The 26,353-nt window shown below is 39.5% G+C and overlaps 1 protein-coding gene and 1 non-coding gene across 6 annotated transcripts in view; one reads left to right on the forward strand and one right to left on the reverse strand.

The window, feature by feature from the left end:
• The window catches only part of ZFAND3 (zinc finger AN1-type containing 3), a 324,986-nt gene that overhangs the window by 9,972 nt on the left and 288,661 nt on the right, over nt 1–26,353 (forward strand). The gene's annotated exons all lie outside the window — the stretch shown is intronic.
• Nucleotides 21,212–21,293, reverse strand: TRNAL-CAA (transfer RNA leucine (anticodon CAA)). The gene has a single exon. It is a non-coding gene; the product is annotated as a tRNA-Leu (tRNA).

Raw genomic sequence — 26,353 nt, forward strand, 5'->3', positions numbered from 1 at the left:
CTTAAAGTGATAAAGATACAGTCTTATAAAAGTGTGGAGTGTTACATGGTGTACTCTAAGAGTCTCTTTGGGGGTTTGCAATCTGAATAATATCAGTATGTATTAATTTAGAAAATGATAGCCACAGAAAATTTTTTCTGTGGAAGTGTGTCCTTAAAGGCTGTATTTTTTTTCCTCTTTGGTTTTAAACTGTCTGGTGACTAGATATTTATGATTCCATAGTTGAATGGTCCCTAGGTTTACCCGAATAGTTTTCATTGTAGATAAATTACTTACATTGTATTTGGTTGGAGTTAGGGACAGAAAGAATGGATTGTTCTGGTTTTGTGTTTAACTTTGGGATGCAGAAAACTCACTGGACAGATCTGTATCAGACACTGATTTGGAGGTGGGTTGGAAGAGTAAGGACACACAGAGTGGTCGGGGGGACTGGCTTGCAAGGGGATGAGGTTGGGGAATATGTTAATCAGGAGTGAAGATGCTTTGTGGTCACCGACTTCTAGTCAAAATATGAGGTGACCACATTTGTAAGGTGTTGAGAAACTAATGTGAACAGGTGGTGTGGGTGAGATTAAAGGAAACATTCTGTTTTTTCTTCAAGTGTAGGGTGTGAGTCCCTAGGGGTCTTACAGGAAAGTGCTAAAGATCATAGGATGAGAGCTGTAGTGCAAATTCCAAACTAAAGTTAGTGGAAGTGGCAGCCGCTTTCAGCAGGATTGGTGTTCCATCTGTTAGAACTCTATCTTCTGCGAAGCCTCACAGTACCTTCTCAAAGGCGAGTACTTCGTGGTGTCTCTGCCTCAGGCCTTCGAGAGTCTGCTTTCTCTTATTATTGGTGTTGCCACAACCAAGTTCATGCCTTGGAGGTATTTTTCTTTTTCCTTTTCAACCTCAAGCCTGATGAGGAGAGTTCGATGTTTTGCTCATCTCCTGCTTTATTTGCTGTTCTTGGGGGAAGAAAATCACAGCCCTTCTATTTGAAAAGATTTTTCAAGAATATACACGGGGGAAATTACATTAAATGTTAAAGAATTGTAGTTTTGGTTGGGGGATAACACATTTTTTATTTGCTAAGAGGCCAAGGAAGGGCTCCTCTCTCATCCAGCCTGTTTGTTGTTTTGTCGCTAAGTCGTGTCTGACTTTTGCTATCCCATGGACTGTAGCCCGCCAGGCTCCTCAGTCCATGGGATTTCCTAGGCAAGAGTACTGGAGTGCATTGCCATTTCCTTCTCCAGGGGATGTTCCTGTGCCAGGGGTCAAACCAGTGTCTCCTGCATTGGCAGGCGATGTTTTACCACTTAGCCACTGGGGAAGCCTTCATCCAACCTAGGCCCTTCCAAAATGCCTCCAAAGATGAAGGGCATGCTGATCTCTTATCTTCAGAAAACATCTGAGCTCAGTGGCTGGGTATGGCTTTGAAATCAAAGACCTGGTTTGAAAATTTGAGTTTATAACTTTCTGCTTGATTTTGGGTGGTTTACCTCTTTGCCTCTTTTTGTTTAAAAAAGAATATCCCAGAGTTGCTTTGATGTTTAGTGAACTAATGCCTGTCAAGCCCTTTGGCACAGTGCCCGACCAGGGTAGTTACATTTATTAAGGGCTAACTTCTCAGCCTTGAATGAAGGAGCATTGGTGGCAGATTAATAGATGCAGAACTGTCTTGCTTCAGCTGGCAGTTTGCATTTATGGTAATCTCCAGACCAGTTCCACATCGTTAGTTGATGAGGTTTCTGACTGGGCTTAAGCTGGTTTGGCCGTTTTCCAGAGCCTTGTTCAGCAAGCATTGTTAAGTACTCTATTGTGTGTCTTGAGCTCTGCTAGGCATGTTATACCCTGTTCTGGCTTCCGCTCTAAGAAAGCTCACAGTGTGGAAGGGGTGGCAGACGGTAAATGAGCAAAACACCCTGCAGAAGGTGCTGTGGAGATGGTCACAGAGCCGTGAGAACACTGACGGCATCTTTCCAGGCCTGGGAGCGGCATGGCCAGGAGGGCTTCCCTGAGGAGGTGGTGCTTCAGCTGGCGGCGGAGGATGAGCAGGGGTTAACCACAGGGAGAGGGGAGGAAGGGCTGTCCAGGCAGGGGGAGCAGCTTAGGCAAAGACAGGGAGGAGTGAGAAAGCATACTGAACTCAGAGCATTGCTGAGTCAGTTCAGGATGTTAGCTGCATCTATGGAGGAAGGCAAGATGAAGCTGAGGGGATGAGCAGGGGCCACGCGGGAACTTACTTGATTGTTGGGCTGTTCGATTTAGATTCTATCCTGAAAGCCATTGGTACCATGTTTAAAGATTTTAAGTATGGATGGCAGATGATATTTATGTTTCAAAAAATTTACCCTGACCACAGTGTGGAGGAGAATTGGAGGGTATAAGCATAGAAGCAGAATCTAGTTAGAACACTTAAACCTTTTTGGGCTGTGGATCTCTTTGGCAATCTGGTGGAGCCTGCAGACCCCTTTTTGGGATAAAGCATAAAGTAAAACATGATGATCACAAAGGAAACCAGTCAGATCTAAATGCACTTCTACCTGTGGACTAGAGAGTCTGTGAACCCTAGATAAAGTAACTCTGAGTGGATGCTCTAGTAGCGGAGCTGCAAATGAATGTGGGCCAAAAACGGGGTATTTGGGCTGTGATAACAAAATGCCATAGACTGGGTGGCTTGTAAACAACAGTTTATTTCTTGCAGTCCTGGAAGCTGGGAGTTCAAGACCACAGCATGGGTGGATTTGGTGTCTGATGAGAGCCAGCTTCCTCATTATTGCTGTCTTCTCATTATAACCTTCCATGGTGGAAGGGATGAGGGACTTCTCTCCAGCTGCTTTTAAAAGGGTATTGATCCATGATCTAAGCAGAGCCCTCATGATCCAGTTGCTTCCCAAAGGCCTCACCTCCAGACACCATCACACTGGACATTAGGATTCAACATGTGAATGCTAGGGAGGCACAAACATTTCACTCCATAGCACTGGGGCAGTGAGGACTGAAGAGCAGGGCTTGAGTGTAAGAGCAGAGGCAGATTGGTTGCGGGGCATGGAAAGGAAAAGAGGCAGCAAGACTTCTGACATGGGCAGTTGGGTAAAAGATGGTCAGTCACATACAGTGGGTATAGAAGTTCTGCCTGCACACTCGTTAGCTTTTGAAAGGTCGTTTGTGAGTCCATTTGTTTGTAAGTCCAGTGTGAAATGGTAGAAGCAGCCTCTAATGTAGCTCTCAGTTGTGTGTGAAGTCTGGTTTGGTAGAAGAAAGTTTATACTTTGGAATTTCTTAAGTTGAAGTGATTCCATCTGAAAGATGATGAACAGGTTGTGGGAAAGGCATGATTAACTTTAGAAATGTTGAGTATGCGTTTTGATGAATTAGCATGTCAGTATATTTTTATCACATTTTAAAAATTGAGGTATAGTTGATATATCACATTAGGTTCAGGTGTACAACATTATATTTGCTCTTTGTAGATACTGCAGAATGATCCCACAGTAGCTCTAGTTAACACCCATCACCATACATAGTTACAAAATTATTTTTCTTGTGATGAGAACTTTTAAGGTCTACCTTTTGGCAAATAAATACACAAATTTCAAATAAATACATAATACAATATTACTAACTGTAGTCACCCATGACATTCATTTTATAACTGGAAGTTTGTACCTTTTGACCCCCTCGCTCATTTCGCCACCTCTCACCTCCTGCTACCACCAACTGCCAATCTGTTCTGTACATGTTACCTTTTTTACCCCTAAAGATTCCACATATAAGTAAGAGCATACAGTATTTATTTGTATTTTTCTATCTGACTTATTTTCATTTAGTATGATGCCCTCAGGGTCCATCCATGTTGTTGTAAGTGGCAAGATTTCATTCTTTGTATGCGTGTGCATGTATTTATTCGTCAGTGGATGAGTGAACAAAGAAAATGTGTGTGTGTGTATGACAACTTAGGTTGTTTCTGTGGCTTGGCTATTGTAAGTAATACTGCAGTGAACATGGAGTGCATATCTTTTTGAATTACTGTTTTCATTCTCTTTAGATAAATACCTAGAAGTGGGAATGCTAGATCATATGGTAGATCAATTTTTTAATTTCTTGAGGAAGCCCTGTACTGTTTTCCGTAACAGTTACACCAATTTACATTCTCACCAACAGTGTACAAGGGTTCCCTTTCCTCCGTGTCCTTGCCAGCATTTGATAGTTCTTGTCTTGGTGACAGTAGCGGTTCTGAGTGGTGTGACGCGCTACCACACTGTGGTTTTGATTTGCCTTTCCCTGATGATTAGTGATGTAGAGCGTCTTTTCATGTTCCTGTTGGCTATCTGTATGTCGTCTTTGGAAAAATGTTCACATCTTTTTAATTGGATTGTGTTTTTGGTATTGAGTCATGAGTCCTTTATATATTTTGGGTGTTAACTTCTTATCAGATATATGATTTACAAATATTTTCTCCCATTTGTAAAGTGCCTTTTCATTTTGTTACTGATTTCCTTTGCTATGTAGAAGAGGCTTTTTAGTTTGATAGTCCCACTTATTTATGTTTTCCTTTTTTTATACCTTTTTTAAGTGTAAATATTTTATTGAAGTATAACATTCATAGTGAAAAATGCATAAGTCTTAAGTGTCTAGTGAAATGAATTTTCACAAAGTGAATATTCACAGATATTCACAAAGTGAATGTAACCAGGGCTTGTATCAAGAAATAACATTCCTGCCCCTAAGAAGCCTTTCTTCTGCCCTTCCAGTCACTGCCCCTCCTCAGGGATAATCACTATCCTGACTTCTAAAGCTATAGATTAATTTTTTTCTTCTTAAATCTTTTTCTACTTTTTTTTTTGTTTTACTGAGGCCGAACTTTGTTTATGGCACACATTTTAAGTGTACACTTTGATGAATTAAAAAAGTTATTTTTTAGAGCAGCTTAGATTCAAAGCAAAGTTGAGCAGGAGATACAGAGAGCTTCTCTATTTCCTTTGTCCCCACACATGCTTGGCCTCTCTCACTGTCAGCATCCCCGTTAGTGGTCTTCTGGTCACTGTCAGTGAAGGTACGTTGACACAATCATTGTCAAAGTCCACAGCTGCTGTTAGGGTTCTCTCCTGGTGGTTTTACATTCTGTGGGTTTTGGCAGGTGTATGATGATATGTATGCATCTTTATAGTAGCGTATAGGACGGTTTCACTGTCCAGAAAATCCTCCGTGTTATGCCTGTTCATTTCTCTATCCTCTAGCAATTGTTAGTCTTTTTATTGTCTCCATAGTTTGACTTTTTCCAAAATGTCATGTACTAGTTGGAATCATGCAGTTAATAGTCTTTTTAGATTGACTTCTTTCACTTAAGAATATGCTTGAAAGCTCATTTCTCTTTAGCAAAATGATATTCCATTGTTTGATGTATGAGTTTTATCCACTTATCCATTTAATTTATCCACTGAAGGACATCTTGATTGCTTCCAAGTCTTGGCATTTATAAATAAAGCTGCTAATCAACATTTGTGTGCAAGGTTTTATGTAGACATACATTTTCTAATTGGTGAATGCCAAGGAGTGTGATTGCTGGAATGTTGGATAAGAATATGTTTAGTTTGAATGTTTAGTTTGGAAGGAACTGCCCAACTGTTTTTCCAAAGTGGTTGTACCATTTTGCTTTCCCATCAGGGGTGAATAGGAGGTTCTGTTGCTACATATCCTTCCTGGCATTTGATGTCATTGTTTTGGATTTTGGCCATTCTAAGAGGTGTATTTTGGTATCTTGTTCTAATTTGCAATTCCCTTGTGACAAATGATGTTGAGCGTCTTTTCAGATGCTTACTTTTCATCTGTAATCTTCTTTGGTGAGGTGTCTGTGTGGGTCTCATGCCTGGGTATTGTATAACCGCTGCCTGCCCAGACTGACATAGGCTCACATGCTGGCACCCCAGCAGGAGTCTCCTTGTGTCCTACCCTAGTTGATAACTCCAACTTTGATTAGTTTTGTCTGTGTTTGAATGTTATGTAAGTGGAATCATATGGAATTTACTTTTTTGTGTTTGGCTTCTTTCCCTCAGCATTGTAACTCTGAAATTCATCTACATTTGTGTAAGAGAGGCAGTGATTTTTCACTGCTTTGTGGTGCTCGATTGTATGCTCACGTAACTTACCTGTTGTACTTTTTAGAGTTTTTTGGTGGGTGTGGGGTACTCTGGATAATGCTGCTGTGAACATTCTTGCACATATCTTTTGGTGGATATAGGCACGCATTTCTTTGGCTTTTTCACCCAGAAGTAGAGTTGTTGGGTTACAAGATGTTTGTTTAAATTAGTAGGTACTGCCAGTTTTCTGAAGTGATTGTGTCAGTTTACACTACTGTCACCTGATGAGAATTTTGGTTATTTCACATCTTCATCAATACTTTGTTTTGATACAGTCTTCATCAATACTTGATATTGTAAAGAGACATCAATACTGTCTCTTTCTACTTAGTTGTGTAGGGTTGCAGCAGTGTGATTTTAACTTGCATTTTCCTCATGACTGATGAAATTGAGTATCTTTCTTTGTTGGCCATTTGGCTAAAACTTGTTATGAAGTGTCCATTCAGACCTTTTGTTCGTTTTTTTTTTTTTTTTATTGTGTTGTCTACTTTTTCTTCTTCATTTATAGAGGTTCTTTATGTATTCTGGATACAAGCCCTTTTTCAGATAGCATGTAAAGATATCTATAGTTTTATAGTATCTTTTAATTGCTTTTTTTTAAATTTGAAAAAGAATGTGTACATACAGTAAAAAATTTGAACAACAGAGATGAATATGCAGTGAAAGGGCTGTCTCCTTCCTACACCATATTCTTAGTCCCACTTTCTGGCAAGAATCATGGTTAAGTTTCTTGAGTATCCTTCCAGAAGTTTCCTGTGCATACACTACATTTACCCCCTTTTTTCCCACTAACACTAATAAGAGTAGTGAAGTGCATGCTATTCTTTACCTTGCCTTTTTTACTTAATATATCTTAGCGTTCTCCCCAAAACAGCATATGCATTTCAAATTGCTTCTTTAAATGGCAACAGAGTATTCCAGTAGATGGATCGAGTCTGTTTTTAGCCAGGCTATCTAATCACTTCTTGGTTTGTATTATTATTATTTCTGTTACTACTACTCCTACTGCTGCTGCTGCTAAGTCACTTCAATCGTGTCTGACTCTGTGCGACCCCATAGATGTCAGCCCACCAGGCTCCTCCGTCCATGGGATTCTCCAGGCGAGAGTACTGGAGTGGGGTGCCATTGCCTTCTCCCACTACTCCTACTGCCACTCTACAAAAATGGTATCAGGTATATTGAATTTTAGGACTTACGGACCATCCCAATGTGGAAATGCCTTAGGTGTTCAAAATTTAGGGCTGCGCCATTTAGGGTGACATGAGTGCATAGATCATAGCTAAAGCCAGTAGAGCAATTAGGATCACACAGGAAGTGCTGTTAGACCAGTGGTTCTTCAAGTACAAACGGGGTTGTCAGAATTGTTCTGGGAGTCTTTTCTAAAAATCACATCACTGCTGCTTCTCCCAGCTCCAGTTTAGTGGATCTAAGGTGGGATTTGTGCAATTCATTCTTGCCTTTTTTTCTTATCCCTTGACTGTTACCCCATCCTAAAGGAAATCAGTCCTGAATATTCATTGGAAGGACTGATGCTGAAGCTGAAACTCCCAATACTTTGGTCACCTGATGCAAAGAACTGACTCATTTGAAAAGACCCTGATGCTGGGAAAGATTGAAGGCAGATGGAGAAGGGGACGACAGAGGATGAGATGGTTGGATGACATCACCGACTCAATGTAAACTCTGGGAGATGGTGATGGACAGGGAGGCCTGGGGTTTAGCAGACATGGGGTCGCAAAGAGTCAGACACGACTGAGCAACTGAATTGTTACCCTGTGTATCATTTTCCTTTTGAGATCCAATTGTATAGAATGAGACGACAGCTGAGGATGGAACCCTGAGATACACAAGTAGAATAGGTGGAGCTTGGGAAGGGGGATGGATGGACAGAGAAGTCAGGTCAGTATAGGTTCTCTGAAACCAAGAGACGGGATGGTGCAATGAGGAAGTGGCAGGAGAGTCATGCTGCAGAGAGTGTCCAGTAAGAGGATGATTGGGACTTCTCTGCTGCTTAAGAGTGCTAGAAGAATTTAAGTAATGCCTTTTTAGTCACATCGTTCATCTCAGCAGTATTCTTGCCCAGCGTGGTACTAAGGTACTTTTTGTGGAAAATTGCTGTAATTACGTTCCACGTGTACCCAAAATTAACAGCTTCTGTTAATGATCCAAGAAGCCTGTAATCCTGAATTAAGAAACTTTTCTTGCATCTGTTTATAATTTTGGTTTCTTTTAATTCTCTTCCAGTAATAATTTGTTTTTAGGTTATATTTAAAAAAAACAAAGCTTGAACTTCTAACGTCTTAGACTTTAAGAGGTACTTTGATTTGTCCTTGTAGTCTCTAGGTTCTGGTGGACAAGATGGCACTCATTTCATCTGTCTTGATATTTTACTTAATTTTATAGATTTTAATCCTCCTTACTCAACTTTGGTTTTTCTAGAAGGTCTATTTAGTCTTCACTTTCATCCCTTTAAATACTCATATGTTTTCTGAAGTTGTTCCAATTATATGTTGTATTTTTGAAGTACATCTGTGTTGTTGAAGACACTGGATCCCATATGTGGGGATGGTGTAGAAAGAAACTGTGTGGGAGGTGATAAAATTTGTTTCTTAAAAATAAAGTTCAGTATATATATTTAGGAAAAATTAGGTGAGATATGAAGTAATGTGTGGGGTGTACTTCTTGGTTTATACTGATTTATACTCTTTTATTCATGGTTACGGTTGTATGGGTTGGTATGACCCAGAAGAGAGTACGTATTAGTCCATACATAGTGTGATTTAGAATTAAGGTTGAGTTGCATTTTTCAGGTATTATGAAAATGTGATTTTGCTGCATGTTATTTGGTATTAAGGCTTCTGTTTATTTAGCTATAAGACTGCTGTATTATGATTTTGAGGAATTATAAGCATTTCAGCACTTAAATTCTGTGATCAAGGACAGTTGGGTCATTGAATTTTTAGGTGAGCTCTTACAAAATTGCATACTGCCCTGTTAATTATTTACTGGAAGAGAATTAAAAGTAAATATGTTGATGTTAAATATGTGTCAATGGTAAATACACAAAGATACACTTTAAATTTATTTAAAATTATGTGAGTGAGTGAAAGTTGCTCGGTCATGTCTGACTCTTTGTGACCCCATGGACTATGTAGTCCATGCAATTCTCCAGGCCAGAATACTGGAGTGTGAAGCCTTTCCCTTCTTCAGATCTTCCCAACCCAGGAATCGAACCGGGGTCTTCTGCATTGCAGTCAGATTCTTAACCAGCTGAGCTACCAGGGAAGCCCTTAAAATTATGTGGATATAGTGTAATAATCTCATAAGTATATTGGCAACTTGTTGCTGCATTTTAGAATTACCAGGCTGAAGCCCTTTTGACTTCCTGCTGCTTTACATCGTGGAGACTGACAGGGAGGTCCAGTCATTGCCTGGATCTGCAGACAAGGTGGGCTTGCGCACTGTTTTAACCCAGAAAGATTAGAAAGGTGGTGCTTGATCTCTTGGCTTAGAATTTGATGCATGTATGAAGTGCTGCTGCTGCTATTTGTTTCAGCTAAAACCTCGAGATTAGCATTTTCTGGTTATGAAAGAGATTGAAAATTTTTGAATATGGCCTTAATATTACATTATTAAATGTAGAAAGTAAGTTTCAATTGCTTTATCATTTTTTTTTGCTTAATTTTTTTATATTGAGATAATTCACATACTGTAAAGTTCATCCTACTTGGTCTTAGTGTATAATCCTTTTTATTTGTTGCTGGATTTGGTTTGCTAGAGTTTTATTGAAGGTTTTTGTGACTATATGAGTTTTGGTCTCTAGTTTTCTTTTGCTGTGGTATCTTTGGTTCTGGTCTCAGGATAATACTGGGCTCATAGATAGAGTTGGGATGTGGTCCCTCCTCTTCCATTTTTCTGGGAAGAGTGAAGAATTTGTGTTCATTCTTTAAATATTTGGTAAATTCATCAGTGAATGTGTTTGTGCTTGGGCTTTTCTTTGTGGAAAGTTTTAAAATTTGTCGTTGGTGTTGTTTTAGTCCTTGAGTCATGCGTAACTCTTTGTGGCCTGGTGGACTGTAGCCTGCCAGGCTCCTCTGTCCATGGGATTTCCCAGGCAAGAATACTGGAGTGGGTTGCCATTTCCTTTTCCAGGGGATCTTCCTGGCCCAGGGATCGAATCCATGTCTCCTGCATTGGCAGGTGAATTCTTTACCATTGAGCCCCTCAGGAAGCCCAATAATTTGGTTTTTCTCTGTTTTTTTTTGGTCAGTCCAGCTAAAAGTTTGTCAGTTTTGTCGATCTTTTCAAAGAACCAACTTTTGATTTCATTTATTTTCTCTGTTGTTTTCTCTTTTTTAAATAGCATTATTTTCTGGTTATCTTTATTATTTTCTTCTGCTTTCTTTGGGCTTCCCTTGTGGCTCATCTGGTAAAGAATCTGCCTGCAGTGTGGGAGACCTGGGTTCGATTCCTGGGTTGGGATGATCCCCTGGAGAAGGGAAAAGGTACCCATTCCAGTATTCTGGCCTGGAGAATTTCATGGACTTTGTAGTCCATGGGGTTGCACAGAGTCGGATGCGACTTTCACTTTCTGCTTTCTTTAGATTTAGTTTGCTCTTTTTCTCATGTTTTAAAGTGGAATGTTAGTTTGATTTGAGATCTTTTTTAATACAGATATGGACAGGTATAAATTTCCCTCTTAGCACTGTCGTAACTGCATTCTATAAATTTTGTATATTGTTTTCATCTCAGTATTTTCTAATTTCTTTTTATTTCAGTTTTTTTTGTTTTAGGTATTAGCTCAAATATGCATTAATACTGGAAGCAGTTAAGAATTGCTGCCATTTACAGGATAAGTGTCACTCTATATGTATTATTTCCCTAATCCTCATAGGAATTGTGTCGTTGGTGAAATACTGGTGGTTTCTTGTTTTATAGACAAGGAAACTGAAGTTTAGTCAGTTAACCGAGGGTTTTTTTTTTTTTTTTCTGTTTTTAAATTTATTTTTAATTGGAGGATAATTGCTTTACAATGTTGCGTTGGTTTCTGCTGTTAAGCAGCATGAATCTGCCAAAAGTGTACCTACGTCCGCTCCCTCTTGAGCCTCCCCCGCCCCCCACCCCCCAGGCTGTCCCAGAGCACCATGCTGAGCCCCCTGTGTGACACAGCAGCCTCCCACTAGCTGTATGGTGACATGCATGTTTTATGCTCTCTCTGAGTGTGCCCCACCCTCTCCTTCCCAAGTCTGTTCTCTATTCCTGCCTTACAGATCGGTTTGTCAGTACCATTTTTCTAGATTCCATATATATGTGTTAATATACAATATTTTTTTTTTCTCTTCCTGACTTATTTAATTCTATATCATAAGCTCTAGGTTCATCCACCTCATTGGAACTGACTCAGATTTCGTTCCTTTTTATGGCTGAGTAATATTTTATTGTGTATATGTACCACAAGTTCTTAATCTATTCATCTGTCGATGGACATCTAGGTTGCTTTCTAGGTTGCTTTCATGTCCTGGCTATTGTAAATAGTACTACAGTGAACACTGTGGTACATGTCATTTTGAAATTATGGTTTTATTAGGGTATATGCCCAGTAGTGGGATTGCTGGGTTAGTTTTCCAAGATTTTGCATACCAAATCAGAGGCTTGACTCTCTTCAGAGCTTGTATTCTCATTATGCTACACTTCTACTCTAAACTGCTTGGAAATAGTGATGATTCCTGTAAAAAGAAGGTTAGATATATTTTCATAATACATAGGCAGTAGCAAGTAGCTGGACTGTATTTAGTACTTCTCATCTTCTATTCACACAGGAGTTCTCACCCTTTCTTTCATTTAAACATTTGAAATTCAGACTTCCCCTCCCACATGTTGCAAGGACTTTGGCTGGACTTGGCTTTTAAATATTTGTTTTGTGGTAGCTCTGCTGAATCAAAAAAGTAGCTTTAAATGATATTTTAAAACTACTTATCTGCTGCTTCTGGTATGAAAGATAACTTGTGTCCACAGTTTTAAGTCTTCTTTTAGGTGGGCCATTGCTTTGCTGGAGAGCAAATGTTTAAATAGTTTCATTTTTTTTTTTTTTCTGTACAGTTGAATTGCTTCTGGGACAAAGAAGAGCCTTTGTTGACCCTTTGAAAAGTTGGCTCAAGGATTTAGTATGCATTTCGTACTTCTTCCCAGATTTCTGTTATTACATGGTTGTATAAAGGATACATTTTTGTATCTTTTGTAATTTATAACGGTGCTGAGCACATTATAACTAATCAGTAAATAACGAATGATGAAGGCCTTGGGATAAACTTTAATCAGCCCCTTTTTCTTTTTGTTTCTTTTGTCTACAGGGCATGTGGTGATTATAAACTTTGAGCCTAGAATTTTAGGCTTAAACTACTTTTAAATGAAACTTAGTTTTTTCCCTTCAATCACTATTTTAAAAAAAGAGAGAAATTATACTTTTAAGTATATCTCAGTTTTCTGCAGATGACCCTGTCTTCAAGTATGGTACTGTTTCTCATTAGAATGAGTAATCTTTTTTGTTTGTTTTTTTGCAGATTACATTCATTATGGTTTATTATTGGGTTGGCTAAAAAGTTCATTTGGGTTTTTCTGTAAGATGTTATGGAAAAACAAACCCAAACAAACTTTTTGGCCAACCCAGTATAAGATATTGTTATAATTCCCTGTACTGTCCAGTAAATCCTTAATGCTTATCTATTTCAAGTATAAAATACTTGTTAGTCCCATATCCCTAATTTGTTCTTCTCCCCGTCCCTCTCCCTGTTTGTTGTTTTCTGTGTCTTGTGAATCTCTTTTGTATATTGATTGATTTGTATTATTTTTTTAGATTCCACATGTAAGTGATATACAGCGTTTATTTGTCTTTTTCTGTCTGACTTATTTGACTTATTTCACTGAGCATTATATTCTCTAGGTTCATCCATGTTGCTGCAAATGTCAGGTTTTTTTTTTATGGCCAAGTAAGATTCCACCACACATCTGCATATATATATATATTTATGTATTTGTTTTTGGTTGCACTCGGTCTTTGCTGGTGCACGTGGGCTTTCTCTAGTTGTGGTGACCTGGGGCTCCTCGTTGTGGTGGTTCCTCTCGATGTAGATAGAGCACAGTCCGGGCACATGGGCTTCAGTTGTTGCGGCATGTGGGCTTGGTGGACTTAGTATAAGCATGTGGGCCTAGCGGCCCATGGGCGCTAGCGCATCGGCTCAGGAGTTATGGCGCACAGGCTTTGTTGCTGTGCAGCCTGGAGTCCTCCCAGAGCGGGGATTGAACCCATGTCCCCTGCTTTGGCAGATGAGTTCTTACCCACTGTACCACCAGAGAGGCCCCTATGTTATATCTTCTTAAACTAGTCTTCTATTGATGGGCACTTGGGGTGCATCCATGTCTTGGCAACTGTAGATGGTACTGCTGTGAACATTGGGGTGCATGTGTCTTCTAAAATTGAACTTTTCTTTTTCCCCCAAAATATACCTGGGAGTGAGATTGCTGGATCATGTGGTAGCTGTGCTTTGTAGTTTTTAAGGCACCTCTGAACTGTTTTCCATCATGACTGCACCGATCTACATTCCCACCAGCAGTGTATGAGAGTTCCCTTTTCTCCACATCCTCTCCATCATTTATTATTTGTAGACTTTTTGATGATAGCCTGAAATGAATAATCTTAAAGTTTTGCTGAATCTGTTGAGTAACTGTAGGGATTGAGGATAAATTTTCAAAATCACAGTGAGGTCTTGATTAAATCCTTAGGTGCTGCTGCTGGTCTTCATGGGGAATCTGTCTGCAATGGTCAAGATAATTTATTTGGTGATAACTGCTTGAATTAGGGCTTTTAAATTGCTTAGTAGTGTTGTGAACCTTGGGTTTGCCAGAGGTAGCGCTGACTGAGAGAGTGCCACTGAGCCATTTTATGACAGTGTGTCTCCCCTGTTACTTTGTGTACTTGAACGTGGGTGATACAAAAGGACCTGTCGTACGGGGGGTAGTAGTTCGTAGTTCTTGACTCATACAGATATCTGTGAGTCAGCACTAATTACTGGGGGTCACGTGTTTGTGCTGGAAAGTTCTCTTAAGTGACCTTATTCCTGTTGAAGTAATCTTTCCTTATTTGTCCAACAGTAAGTGACATTGTGAAATCATAATAACTTTTTAAAATACTTTAATGTATGTTACCTCATTTATCCTCACAAGCCTGTTGTAGGCAGGACAATAACCTGAATTTTACAGCTGAGAAACCAGATGGCTGCTTCAGGCATGATTATCTTCACAGGACTGGTGTTAAAATTTTGAGATATTGCTAACTGTGGCCTGGTCCTTTGCTTCCAAAGGATGAAACTCTTATATTGAAGGTTTCCTAAGACTTTGGGGGCCATAATTATGCTAACCAAACTCATGAAGCCAGTTGATTAGAAAAATCAGAGATAAGAGGAAGATTAATTACATTAATAAAACAGAACCAGTTGACTACAATCTTTTGAGGTTATACTACATCTGTGACTATAATGCTTTTATAAGTTTGCCTCAGTTCAGAGCATTACTTTTGTGAATTCAAGGTACTTGAATTTATAGTCATTCTCCTCCCCCTCTTCTGTCCCTGGGAAAATTTTTTTCCTACTGTAGATCAGTTTTTCCTGATTTGGAGATCATATAAACGGATTTAGGTGATATGTATTCTTTTTGTAAGGCTTCCCTGATTCAGTATAGTGGTTTTGATATTCATCAGTCTGTTCCTTTTATTATTGTGTGCTTTTTAATATTTTCTATTGTGTGAGTATACCACTGTTTTGTTCCTCTGTTCTCCTGTTTATAGATACCCTAATTTGCTTTTTAAATTTTAACAACAATAACACAAAAGTCGCTTATCAGCATGCCTTCTTACCTAACATCAGGTAATGGACAAGAATTGATTGTGATTTTCTTAGATAGCTTTATATTTCAGCCTTGTTTTTCTAGTTTCTTTGATTTGATTTTAGATATGGTACGTGAGATTCCTTAGCCCTTTGAGCACCCCAGTTGCAAACCATCTCATGTGTTATGTATTGATTTCTACTTGGGGATGATTTTTTAAATCTTAATGCTTTTAGCCCACTGTGTACTGACTATTAAGGTGATTTACTTTTTAAACAAAAGTGTGCCTGTTTTCATTTATGGTCCAGTTTTGTAAAATCTTGCCTGTCTCCCCGAAGCCAAAGGCAACACTGAGAGCTAATGTGAGAGTTTTGTTTTGGGAATTTTGTGGCCCACTGTATTTCTGTTCAGAGACCATGTTTGCCTAATGACTTGACATTTGAGCCTGTTTTTTCAGTTACTCGACATTTCCCTCATTAAAAAACCTTTACTATATCCAACAATCTTTGGTAAATGAGACCCCTTTTCCTTTTCTTTTCTGAATCAGACATCTCATGGTTCTTTAACATTTTCAGAACTCTAATAATTTTTCTACCATCTATGTGGAACCTTGTAGTTTTTTAGGGGAAAAAAAAAAAGGGATTGGAACATATCTCAAAAGTTAATAGATGTATGAGTAATGCTGGGTATATAAGATCATTTCTTAACTTTGCATATATTATACTACTTGAAAAATAGTGCTCCATGATTCTTCTCCATCTCTTGTTCTTCGACTTGCTCTGTATTATTAATGTATTTAGTATGGGTGATCCTTGGTCATTTTTACTAAGATTTTTTTAATATCTAAATTTGCCAAACTTGTATTTACATTTTTCTTTGTTAATCAAGTTTTTATAGAACTCTTATTTATCAGTTCATGTTATATCTTGATTTGTGTATTCTGTGATTTCCTCTGAGGGATGGAAACTGACTTGTAGTATTAGGGTTTAGTAAGTGGAATAACTTGAATCTGAGATCATAGGACTCTAATAAATAATGTTTTGGAAGAAAAAGTTGGTAGCTGGAACTTGCTAAACCTTTGGTTCTGTTCTTTAAGGGAATCTGCCATAAACTGAGGGTTGGGACAGGCCCTTGGAAAGTCTTCTAGACAACAGTGAGTCTTAAACACTTAATGATAACATCAGAGAAGAACCTAGCAAAACCCTGTGATAATTTAGAAAGCTTGTAGCTTTTCTTGTGTTGATTTCCTTCCCACTTTGGTTGTTTACATGACATTAATAATTGGAAGTAGAACAAAATGTTCTGAATTTCATCTTTCTTATATATGCTTCCTGATGGAGTTTCTTAGAAGCAAGGAATTGGTCTAAAGAGAATAGGTGAGAGATGTGGACAGTTTATGAAAACTTAGATATTCAAGGGAGGAATTATTTTCTTTACCACTGCGCCACCTGGGAAGCCCATGCTAAATGGTAGTGCCACGCTGTTCAGAGACATGTGGCTGGTGGGATGAGAGAGAGATACAGAGAAAGCATAGGTTTCCATTTGGGGGCTGCCACAATTCTTTCATTCTGTGAAAGCCTAGCTAAGAATGGTATTTGCCATCATCTTAGTGCAACAAAAAGGCATTTAAAAGTTGTTAGGGCTACAGTGGTTTCGTTTCTTCAAAGGAAATATCTTTTTAAATATTTAAAAGTATTATCTGCTTATTTGAAGCAGTTCAGAATTGTATATAGCATAAAGTGAAAATGGTCTCTTACCCACCTCCTTTCTAAATCTTACTTTCGGGAGATGACTTCTTCTTGGTATCTCAACCTTCCAGACCAGAGGGTTCTTTTTGGTGTAAAGAGTCAATGCATCACTTGGGTATACTCATGGAGTTTGATTTTTATAACCTTTTCAAGTAACTTGACTGACACTAGGTCATTCTGGTTTCTTAGGAGGAATTAGGGCACTTTGGTTGTCTCTTTTATGCTCTGAGAGTTGACAGGATATTCTTTTAGAAACCTGTCCGATAAGTTGTAACTCTTTTATTTCCTTTTATAAGTGAAGCAGTATTTTGGTTGCAGTGTGGTGAAAGCCCCAGTTATCTTAGCAAATTACTCTAAAACTTAGGGCCTTAAAAAACAGTTTATGATTATTTCTAGGAGTTGACAGGCTCAGCTTGGAAAGGGGCATAGCATCACTTCTGTTACCTCTGTAATGGTCAAAGCAGTTTTACAGAGCCTGCCCAGGTTCAAGGGAGTGGGGTGGGGAATGGCCTTCTCCGTCAGAGGCCTAGCAGAAAGTTGGGCAGTCTTTAATCTTCCACTCGCGGTGTGACTGACGCAGTGGCAGTCTTGAGAGGGAGAGGTGACAATGAGAGAATATTGTTTTCATCACTCACTAGCCTTCTGGGTTAAAATTTACCATGCTCAGGCATAGCGTCAAGGTAAATTTATTTTATTGTTCTTGGTAAAGGAGAAGAAAACATCAATGAAATTAGTTTATAGGCAAGGTTTTTAATGATGTAAGAAAGAAGATGAACTCCAGAGGGAGCAGGCAAGGTTTCCCACTCCCCCCTGCTCTCAAGGAAGCACACAAAACTCTTAAGAGTTAACTTGCCTTACTGCTTTTTCTTACTGAGAACTCTGGTAGCTTGCAGAATTTAAGGAGATGGTCTTTGAAGCAGATTGATACATTGAATGTGTCATCAAGGGGGCTTCCCAGGTGGTGCTAGTAGTAAAGAACCTGCCTGTGAATACAGGAGACGTAAGCGATGTAGGTTTGATCCCTGGGTTGGGAAGATCCCCTGGAGAAGGAAATGGCAGCCCACTTCAGTATTCGCGCCTGGAGAATCTGATGGACGGAGGAGACTGGCAGGCTACAGTCCATGGGGTTGCAGAGTTGGACACGACTGAAGTGACTTAGCACAAATATGCACATGTCATCAAGAGAGCCAGGTATGCCAGTCTCCACCTCCTCAGAGATTTGCTAGACGAGACATCCCTTCCCTGTAACTTGGTGCCCCATACACATATCCTCTTAGATCATGTTTGTAAAGTGCTTTGGGAAATGATTAAGTGGGTTGAAGCTAGCTAGCATGGTTTATAATTTTCCCAACCCTTTAGCTTAAAATGAGCCCTTTGCTTATCCTTCAAGATACTTGCTTTTCAGAGATTTAATGGGAGGATTTTTGTCTTCCGATTAGATTTTAAAAATGAAACTGTCCTTTTGGAATTTTAGAACTTGAACTGTCCTGCCTTCTTGAGTGTGTGGAGTGTTCTCTTACCTCTGCGTGTGCTTTTGCAGTTCCCTCTGTACAGTCTCTCTCCCATCACCTACCTGGGGCCTTATTATATACCCGTGAAACTTTTTCTTATCTTACAGTATTCATGTTGGTTTATTTGTTCCTCTTAGAGCACTAACTGACCATGTCTTCGTGTTTGAGTTTATTCTAAACTGAGTGCCGAGACCATCTCAGTCATCTTTATTGCCCTCACAGAGCCTCTCTTGCTTAAATTTAATGTGTTGAATGAAGTACAACTAGATGCACAGTATTCCTCTAAACCTGCGGCTTGGCAGAAACTAGCACTGGAGGGTGGTTTTAAAAAAAAGTGGAAAGAGAGAATATGAAGAAAGCCATTGAGCACCTAATAATGGCAACTGATATTTCTGTAGCACTGTGTAGTACACAAGACTCTTCGCTTAAGTGTGGTTATGTACTTTTGACTCTAGGAGGGTTGCAAATATTTCCTCTCCTTAACAGTTGAGTAAAGGGAGTCTGGAACTTGCTCAGGCTCACTCCTCTAGAAAGAGGTGGAGCTAGAACTCAAGTCTAGTTATGTAAGTGTCTGAGGCAATCCTGTAATTTTTGCTTGTGATTTTAAATCAGGTAGGTTCTGCTTTCCGAAGAAACAGTATCTGAAGATACAAAATACATTGAAAGATCATTGAATTCTGGGCTTTCCTATTTCTGGCAGTATATTAACCAGCGATTTCTTTTTTTTTCTTTCTGGCTATGCTGTGCAGAATGTGGAATCTTAGTCCCCTGACTAGGGATTGACCCTGTGACCCCTGCAGTGGAAGCGTGGAGTCTTAACCACTGGACCTCCAAGGAAGTCCCTACTAACCAGAGATTTAATTTGTAGTAGTTTGATTTATATTATCCAGTGCAATATGGATCTTCCCTGGTGGCTCAGACGGTAAAACGTCTGCCTGCAATGCAGATAGACCCGGCTTCAATCCCTGGGTCGGGAAGATCCCCTGGAGAAGGAAATGGCAGGCTACTCCAGTATTCTTGGCCTGGAGAATCCCACGGACGGAGGAGCGTGGTTGTAAAGAGTTGGACAGGACTGAGTGACTTCATATACTGGATATGAAAGTTGCTGTTTATATTGTATTTTGAGACTTTGCACAATTTAAAAGTTACTCTTCTTAAAGTTATTTGTCCAAGTTAACAACTGCTAACAAAATCTCACCAGTTAGTTTCATACTAGACAGAGTATTATTGTACTACATAGAGCACTGTAGACATATGAAAAATGATTTGAGTGGCATTTTTTCAATTCTCTGTAGTATGGTGTGTAATTAGTACCATTCTGCATGCATAAGAGAGATGTTAATCTTTTATATACAAAGGATGGTTTAGGGAATAGGTTGACAAACTGCTGCTCAGCTACATCTAGCCAAAGAACTAAAATCTTTTGTAAGAATCATTTTATGTTTTATGCTTATTGCAAAGAGAATAGTATTTCTGTGAATATTATATGAAATTCAGATTTCAGTGTCCATAAATAGTTTCATTGGAACAGTCACCCTCGTTCATTTACTTAACTGTTGACAGCTGCTTTCAAGCTCCACTGGCAGAATTGGGTAGTTGTGACAGAGACCATGTGGTCTGACAGACCTAAAATACTTAGAAAAGGTTTGCCAGCCTGTGCTTTAGGGCATTAGTGCTTAATTCTGTCTTGCGGAACCTCAGTTGAGAAAGGGTGAGCTTAGGAATGAAGACACCTGTTCGACTGCTGCAGTATTTAAGAGTATTTGTATTTAAGAGGAGGAGTATTTGAGAATTTGTTTTGAGAATTTGATCCTTTTTTTGCACTGGAGTGATATCCTTTGTCCCTTGGCTCTGACAATTACAGCCTGGATTGGGCACCCAGGTTTTATTTTGTTCTAACGTGCTGAGTTTGACTTATCCATTGTATTTGACACTTTGAAAAGCCCTTTTTTTAATGGCTTTCATTGAGATTTGCTTTTGAGAAGCTACTAATTGGCAGTTCCAAACTGGACAGATTGAGGCCAGGTAAAGCCTGTAGGTGCCTGTCAGGCAGCAGTGAAGTTAAAAATCACCTGCTGTCAACACTAGGGAATTTTCCTATCATTTTCATTTTTTGAGTAAATGAAGGATTGTTAGATTTCTGAAGTTGCAGCACTGAATGGGGAAACCGGGTAGTTTGCCTCTGTGGAGTTCCCTTTGTTTCTGTAGCCTAATCATGAACTACTCTCTGCTAACTTCTTTCTGGCTTTGGTTAGAAATCATTTTTCTGGTAAGTTTTTAATTAGGAAATGCAGAAATAGAACTGCTTGAGTTGTCATAACTTGAACTTGCTGTGGAACTTTTAAACTGGAGAGGGTGCCAATGAAGACTTATTTGAAAAAATAGGGGAGGGATATGTTTCCTGCTTAAATTAATACTATTGGTTTTGAATTATATGAAGCTGAAGACAGTTATAGACGGGGCTAATAAGGACTATTGAGGAGAAAGCTATCGAATTCTTCCTTTAAACTTCTATTTTGTATGGAACTTTTGTTAACTTACATCTAATTTTGACAAGTGAGGTTCTTCAACGTCATGTTTTCCTGTAGAAGTAGATCTTTAAATAAAAAATCAACTCCAAAGTTTGACAGAAATCTTAAAACATATCAGTGAATACTGTTTTATTATTCAGGTGCTATGCTGCGCTTCGACGCTCAGTCGTGCTGCCTGACTCTTTGCAGCCTCATGGACTGTAGCCTTCCAGGCTTCTCTGTCCGTGGGGATTGTCCAGGCAAGAATACTGGAGAATGTTGCCATGGCCTCCTCCAGGGGATCTTCCTGACCCAAGGGAGATCCTTGGGGGTCTCAGACCCTTCCTGACCCTGGTTTCCTGCATTGTAGGCAGATTCTTGGCCGTCTGAGCTACCAGGGGAGCCCAGTCATTCTGTGACTTGAACAGGAAAGCGCTGAGAAGTGCTGTGAACAGGGTTTGAACCTGCTTGGGGAGACCCCGTGGGATCTTGAGTCCAAGGCCTTAACCACTTGACCATCACAGCTCTCTGTGCACGTTGCTTAATTAAGATTACTTTGGTTATAAGAACTTTGGTTCTTATATATATATGAGTTGGTTGTATAACTTTGGTTAATACTAAACCATTAACACGATTTTAGTAAGGGGGAAGTTTATTTTAAGGCCACTCAGTTCATTCAGTAAACATTTATTGAGTCAGATAGTCTGTGTCAGGCACTGTTCTAGATATTCAAGAATACAGGGAAATCTCAACATTAATCAGAGAGCAAGCACCATTGTGTACCTAATAAACCTAGATTCAAGGAGGTGCTGAGGATCTTAATGGTAGGTTGTATCAGTCACATGAAAGACTTGTTGAAATGCAGACGAAGAATTTGCATTTCTGACAAGTTCCCTGGTGACGTGCATGCTGATGTTCCTCTGGGGACCACACTTTGATAACTTTAATAAGTTCTTAGAGGGATTATCTAATTGATTCACCTCTGACAACATATGAATGTTGTCTAATTCCGTGTCTGATATCCATCCTTCATCTAAACAGGAATTTTTCTGGAGGGCAGTTACTCTTGAAGGACACGATGGCAGTTACAGGCTGTGAACCGTGTCCAGTGAAATACAGGACCAACTGGCAGGTTGTGTGTTACAGTCATCTGTTCTTCTCCTTTTTCCTACCTGTCCGTTCTTAGTCTTTGTTAAACTTATGGTTTTCTTTACAGAGTCTGAGTCAGTTTTGGAAGTTCTTTTGAAAGGGAGAGTGTATGATGTTCCAGCTTTTACCCTTTTCTCTCTTGAGGTTTAACACAAAGAGAAACACATGTTAACTTCTCCCTTTTTGTCCAGAAGAGTCAGAACTTCACAGCCAGGAGGATTTTGGGGGGTGGCTAATGGTGGTAGTGGGGTGAATTTTTTTTAAACTTTTTGGAAAAAGTTGGAGACTTTCAAGCTATTGAAGTATGTAGTACAGATCTGAAGTAGGATTGGGGTAGTAGGAAGTAGATAAGATAGAGTAGAAGAAACACAAAGAGATGAAAAATGTGTTAATGGAAAAGAAACTTTAAGAATTAATGTCCTTGTAATTTTCCTGAAAAAACACATGCTATAAAGACTGTCACGGCAGAGGTGAAACACAGTGCTGAAATAAAACAGCCAGCACAATGGACCAGAACGTCCAGGAAGAAGCCATTTGTGGCCTGAATGTGAATTATTTTAGGGTGATTGGAAAGGTTTTAGATAGGGAAATAAAGGTACCCAGTGAAGATTGTACTTAGGGGTAGTTTTGCCAGGAATTTAAAAAAAAGAGAAAAAGTCATTTCTTAGACTGGTTCTTTCCAAAGTGCTATTACCGTGTTATTCAGTCTTCACAAATAAATTGGATGTGTCTTATTTCTCCCCTTTTCACTGAGGGTGAAATTTAGTAGAGATTTAACTTGCTTAAATAAAACCTAGGTTACTGAGTTCAATGAGTTTAGACTTTAAAACCCCAATCTTACTTGTGATCTTTTTCCTTGGAAATGAGGTTCTTTTACTGTTTTCCCAGCTTAGTTATACCTATGTAGCCAGAAGCCAGAGTCATCTTTGACCTCTATACCTCCTCCATTATTCACCAAACTGATCTTCTGCCTATATCTTATATTTTTCTCTCCCTCTTTACCATCACTGCCACAGTAGGTCAGGCAGCCTCTGCCTCCTGTTTGGCCTGTTGTGTTTAAATGGAACTTCTTACTGGGTTCTGGGCTTTCTGTCATTTCATTAATTTATGATCTTTGGAAAACAGACCTGTTAATGTCATTTACGCACCAAAAGAACAGGATGAATGCTTACTCTTTGAAATGAAATTCAGAAACTCTGTAGTCTGACTTCAGACTATACTGTTTTACCTAACCACCTAATTTTATCCACATATACTTTGCATAGGAGAAGGCAATGGCACCCACTCCAGTACTCTTGCCTGGAAAATCCCATGGACAGAGGAGCCTGGTAGGCTGCAGTCCATGGGGTCACTAAGAGTCAGACACGACTGAGCGACTTCATTTTCACTTTTCACTTTCATGCTTTGGAGAAGGAAATGGCAACCCACTCCAGTGTACTTGCTTGGAGAATCCCAGGGACAGGGGAGTCTGGTGGGCTGCTGTCTATGGGGTCGCACAGAGTCGGACATGACTGAAGCGACTTAGCAGCAGCATACTTTACATAAGCCACATAAAACTAATTGTTCCTTCCTTATAATAATCTCTGATCTCAAAGCGTTGTAGTATAATTATAAATGGATTTCATAATAACCCTGAATCTTAAAATAGAGTTAAATTTTATGTGGTATTTTTATATTTTTGCTTAAGAGGGCAGGGCAGTATATAAAATAAAGATAACTGCCCAAGACAGTTAAAACTGGGGACATGGGGAACCACAACTTGGTACTTACAAGGATAGGTTTTCAGCTGTTAGGAAAAATTGGCTTCTTAGACTCCTCAGGTACTCAGGGATCTGACCAGTTAATGTTTTACCGTAGTTGCCCGGTTCCTGCTTTGGTTCCTTTTGTAGCTTAATATATTTTTTGCTTTGTTTGGGACTTGTTGGTTAAACATGAATTCTTTAAAGCAGTACAGAAATAAGAAAAAAGATTATAGCATATATAGTATGTGTTACATCTAAAATGTCCAGTTTAGGCATCAAAAATAATTTTGTGATAATTTCTAAAGAATCATTAGAAATATTTCTAAGCATTCCTTAAGAAGATTGCAAGCCCAATTTAACATGGTTCTTAAACTTATCTTCTGCTGCTGCTAAGTCGCTTCAGTCGTGTCTGACTCTGTGTGACCCCATAGATGGCAGCCCACCAGGCTCCCCCTTCCCTGGGATTCTCCAGGCAAGAACATTGGAGTGGGTTGCCATGTCCTCCTCCAATGTATGAAAGTGAAAAGAGATAGTGAAGTCGCTGAGTCTTGTCTGACTCTTAGCGACCCCATGGACTGTGGCCCACCAGGCTCCTCTGTCCATGGGATTTTCCAGGCAAGAGTGCTGGAGTGGGATGCCATTGCCTTCTCCATGACTTATCTTCTAGCTCTTGACAAAACCAGAATCAGGCTATGTGATCTTAGCAAGTTATGTGACTTCCCTGAGACTCAGTTTCCTTATCTCATAAAAGGGCTTAGACTAGGTAAGTGGTTCTTCACGGGTGGTGGGGAGGTTGAATTTGTCCCCTGGAGGACATGTGACAGTGTCTGGAGATATTTTTAGTTGTTATCACTTAGTGGAGAAGAGGTGCTAATGACATCAAGTGGGTAGAAGCCAAGAATACTGCTAAACATCCTACAGTATATAGGACACTCTGCAAAGCAAAGGATTGCCTGGAAGTGGTCCCGTTTTAGTCTGTTCAGTTCTGTACTGTACTGTTTGCTTGAGATCTTCTTTTCAAATTGGTCCCATGTACCTCCAGATCAAAACCACGCTCCTTTCCTTTTTTAACCCAGTGTGGTATCTTTATTACCTCACGGACCTATCTTGCTTTCCAAACTCCTTGCCTTCTCATTTTCTCTCTTCCTGGAATGTCTTACTGCCTCCTACTAGTCATATAAGGTTGATCCATGAATAACATGGGTTTGAATTGCTCAGATCTGTTTATATGTGGATTTTTTTTTTCAGTAGTAAATACTACAGTATTACATAAACTCTGGTTGATTGAATCTGCAGATGCAGATGACTGACTATAAGTTATATATAGATTTTTGATGGCATGAAGAGTTAGTGCCCCTGACCCCATATTGTTCCAGGGTCAGCTGCAGGTATACCGTCTCTAAAGATATAATTTTTGTATTCCCTTAACATTTGGTGTTAATTTAAACTAAGTCATAGTTCTTTAATTTCACATGTTCTTTGTGTACTGTATTTCTAAACTTTTAAGTTTCTCAGAGGGTGTCCTCTCTCTGCTTTTAATCTTTTCTCCACTGTAGATATCTTTGATGATTTGGTTCTTTTCAAACCTTGGTGGGCTTAGAAAAAAAAAGCGTAGAAGAGTTGTGAGAAGTTGATTGTGATTGGTGCACTTCTAGGTCATAATGTCTGTTTTGGTGTGGTCTGAATATTTCACTTCATTTTATGTGATCAGAAATGCTCCAGCTTAGAATTAAGGGATTTAGTGTGAGTTGGTTCATTCATATCACTCTAAATTTAACACCTGAAAGTGAGGCTTACATTGGTAAGATCGGTGTGAAGAGGGGACTGGGTAAGGTTGCATCATGGGAGACCAGGCTTGAGGTGGAGTTCCATAACAGGTGGGCACAGGGGTCACATGAGAGCAGGGATGGGGAGGGGGCATACACTAAAGGGCCATCTGAAGATGACAAGGCAAACTGCCTGTTTAAAAAATGTGCCGAGGAGTGTTCCTGAGCTTCAAAAAAAGCTGGATTTTTTAAAACTTCTGTTTCTTGCTGTTGTATAGCTTGACCCTGGATTTTGATACCTAGGTCAGTAATCCTATCACTGCTGCTTCTGCTGCTGCTGCTAAGTCGCTTCAGTTGTGTCCGACTCTGTGCGACCCCATAGAGGGAAGCCCGCCAGGCTCCCCCGTCCCTGGGATTCTCCAGGCAAGAACACTGGAGTGGGTTGCCATTTCCTTCTCCAATGCGTGAAAGTGAAGTTGCTCAGTCATGTCTGACTCTTAGTGACCCCATGGACTGCAGCCTACCAGGCTCCTCCGCCCATGAGATTTTCTAGGCAAGAGTACTGGAGTGGGGTGCCATTGCCTTCTCCAATCTATTACTAGAATTCAGTAATAATATGGTTAAATAATCTTTCTGGGATAATCTAGGAGCTTTAACCATACTTACAACTTTGCTTTTAAGGGAAAGTGAGGAGTTCTGAGTTCCAAACATTAGTTTTGTACTCCGGAAGGGAACTTATGGTATATAAAATTTGCTTAAACAGTACATTTTATAAGTCTGTTCTGTTTCCAAGTTTTTGCTTGTGAGCAGTGTCATATATACAAGAAGTAGGAAGAAAATACTAAAACCTCTAAGACTCTAAACTGTACTGTTAGAAACTTGGATAAGTAAGTAGATTGCGTAAAAATTCCTGCCAAAATAAATTATT

The sequence above is a fragment of the Bos grunniens genome, chromosome 23 (genome assembly GCF_055505025.1).
Source record: "Bos grunniens cultivar Pamir isolate PY7600 chromosome 23, Bosgru_T2T1.0, whole genome shotgun sequence".
Lineage (NCBI taxonomy): Eukaryota > Metazoa > Chordata > Mammalia > Artiodactyla > Bovidae > Bos > Bos grunniens.